At 31.1% G+C, this 3,321-nt stretch overlaps 1 long non-coding RNA gene and 1 pseudogene across 1 annotated transcript; one reads left to right on the top strand and one right to left on the bottom strand.

Annotated features, from left to right (window-relative positions):
• Positions 1 to 490: 490 nt before the first annotated feature.
• LOC108759086 (uncharacterized) lies at positions 491 to 1,265 on the top strand. Its single transcript, XR_001939983.1, has 3 exons — positions 491 to 616; positions 690 to 752; positions 1,080 to 1,265. It is a non-coding gene; the product is annotated as an uncharacterized LOC108759086 (long non-coding RNA).
• Positions 1,266 to 1,662: 397 nt separating this feature from the next.
• Positions 1,663 to 3,321, bottom strand: part of LOC108759084 (uncharacterized) — a 2,903-nt pseudogene continuing 1,244 nt past the window's right edge.

Below are 3,321 nucleotides of genomic sequence, written 5' to 3' on the forward strand. Positions count from 1 at the left end.
AAAGTGTAATAACTGTATAGTGTTCTTTGGTAAATCAATTTGTTTGCAAAATATTTATCTTTAAACGTAATTATAATTAATTGAATATAATGTCTAACTTGATTGCATTTATTTGCACAAAACATCTAATATTATGGGTTATTGACCTTGTTTACAGGAACACTTGATACGCGTATTAAGTAGTAAATGTCTATTAAATTATCTTGATTTCGGCAATGCATAAAGAATGGTGTACTACTCCCGTACAATATGTATCAAAATGATTAATTAAATTAGTCATATCATGTATATGTTTACATGTATCGCTGAAATTAAGATAATATAATAGAAAGTTTACTAGCTAGTACAATATCAAGTGCTTGATGTACACTAGGTCATTGAAGTTATCTATCATCTCTTGTGTTTTCTATTTCTATATTCATTTGCAAAAAATATGGGCCACTATCGATACATGGCTTATATGTTTCAATGAATACATATTTATGTTTGATTAAATATTCATAATTTTTTTTAGATCAGAACATTGTTACTATACCTACTATTAAAAGTTTAACAGAATTGCAACTTACGAAAACTAATAACGAATGTGTAAAAGACAATAATCTATGTACAACAGGTTTGTTTTGTGATGCAAATTTTGTATTTTTTCTTTATCATCTCTACATTTCTTTAATGTTGTGTTATTGCAGCATCAACAAGTAATGTTGCTTCCAATGTTTGTAAAAAAGGGGATACACTTGAAAATTCTCAAGGTATGCTATGATCTTGTTTACACTGAGTACTTGATACGCTTACTAACTACTTTCTATTAAATTATCTTAATTTCGGCGATGTGTGTTAATGACGTGTATACATGATTTAATTTAATCATCTTGACACATGTTGTATCAACTTAGAACATTTTTGTTTACCATTCTTTAAATATATGCCGAAATTAAGATTATTTAATAGAAACTTATTAGTTCGTAAGTGTATCAAGTGCTCGGTGTAAAAGGATATTACTAATAAAAATAGTAATAATAATCACCGCGTTTTTTAATGTTAAGTTTTTCATTGATTTTTCCCTATTATTATTTCAGCTGCGTCTTGGAAAGATGACTACGCTGTAAAAAAGCTAATTCATTTGTGGAAAACAAATCAGTCACTATTTAAAAGTCCCAAAATTCGTAATGATGTAGTGTGGCGACAGATAGCTAAAGAATTACAGGATTCAAATTCCAATTGGCTTTATACAGGCACTCAATGTGAAAATAAATTCAAAGATATTCGGAAAAATTTCTTCGTCATTGTCACTTTCATCACTTTCTTCACTATCCATATTCAGCATGATGTCTCTCAATAATTTATCACTTGCAGCAATCGCAAGAGCTAGAATACGTTTTTTACGCTGCGCCATTTTTCTACCATTTCACTCACCTAGGGCCGTTCAGAAATGTACACACTAGAGAGGGTACCTTATCCCTACCATTTCACTCACCCAGCCTCCTAGCAATCACCCGCAAGGTGACGTTTCTGAACGCAGCCCTGGTACTCTTGAACCAGGGCCGGGTCAGCACCTTCGTGGGGCCGCGGGGGGAGTCCATTATAGACCTCACGTGGGCGACCCCCGCGGCGGCTCAGCGAATCAAGGGTTTGCACGTGGACGCCGGCTCCTTAGGAGAACTATCCGATCACCGGATCATCCGAATGGAGCTGGTGCCCACTAGAGTCCCTAGAAGTAAGAGTTGCGCCAATCTTGTACTATTTTTGATTGGCTGGATGAATAATGGCGGAACCAATCAGTGATGACTGAGTATGTGGAAGGGAACCTGCACACACGTGCGCAACGTAAAATGAATTCTTTTACTGAGAACAGGATTATGAGTATAATTAGAAGATAAGAATTATTGGATAGGTTATTAAGGAACACACACACACACACACACACACACACGAAAAGTATATAATAGAAATACAATATGTTTATAGATGGAACAAAAAATGAAATAAAAATAAAATACACAAAATACAATATTTTATCAAAATGATATATTCATTATTAAAATCTTCATAAACAAAGCAATATATTCATATGACTAAATCATTAAATATATTTTAATTCAACATAAAAACATTCAATATTTTAATTTAATATATTAATTGAATGTAAACTGCTTATAAAATATAATGCAATTGAAACAAAAATCTAACATCTTTCAATAAAATGAGATAAGTTTGAAATGTTTATTTTATTAATGAATGCATAGCCATAGTTTTGCTATTAAAAACAGGTTTATTTAATCGTTCTGACTGACAACTTTTTCTTAGCTTAAATTTAATAAAACGAGTTTTAATTTTGTTGGATAAACCGTGACAATTTTTTAATGTGTCGCATTTAATGTTCTCCATGTTTGTAATGAAAAATTTAACAATATCACAATTTATTTTGCTCAATGTAAGGTAAATATGTTTTAATAATAATATGCAGTTTAAGAAAAAAAACGAATGTTTTATCGTTTATAAAAAATGTTTTCTTTCTATAACATTTGAGACTAACAAGTCGTGAATATCTGTTTTCAATTTTAGAATCGTATGTTTTGGATCCAGCAGATTCAATACATTTTTCGCAAGTCTTTTGATTTTTAATTATACTATGTATAATGTAACCACATAAATAATATAACGAATTTAATTCTAGTCTGTCCAACTTTATTAATTTGTTGTCAGGTTTAGGTGGTATTATATTAGGTATTTCTTCAAATTGTTTATTCGAACACTTTTTTGGGGAACGTTTTAAAAAATCACCCAATAAAACACCATTATCTGTTTCGTAATTAGTGTTTCGTATATCTTGTAAATATTGGGAAACAGTAATATTCTTTAAACTTTGCTTGAATTGCAATGCATTAGGTGTTGGAAATCGTCGCCTAATATTCGAAAAGAGATTTTCAACAAAATCATTCGAAAACCTAGCTCCTAAAACGTATGCAAAACCGCGTTCTTTGATTAAATAATCAGTTGGTTGTATATATGATGTGGTTGTTAAAGTAAGACCAGTTTGTACAGGTTTGTACAGGTTTGAATGTACCCTTGTTTCCGATTTGCATGTTACAGGATAAATCGATGCATAACTGTAAAAAATGTATGGTTTTTTTTATACATTTCTTCATTTTTAGGGTTTTTCCCTAAAGCAAGTATTGCATGACGTGACGTAATGATATTAAATCATTTGGCTATAATCTCTACAAATGTCGCTGTTGTTCGATATTCATCATTATTTCGCTCTTCACTTAAAAAATTCAAAGCACCGCTTACATCTCTACTAAACATGTTTGCTGCTTT

Source organism: Trachymyrmex cornetzi, unplaced genomic scaffold (genome assembly GCF_001594075.2).
Source record: "Trachymyrmex cornetzi isolate Tcor2-1 unplaced genomic scaffold, Tcor1.1 scaffold1665, whole genome shotgun sequence".
NCBI lineage: Eukaryota > Metazoa > Arthropoda > Insecta > Hymenoptera > Formicidae > Trachymyrmex > Trachymyrmex cornetzi.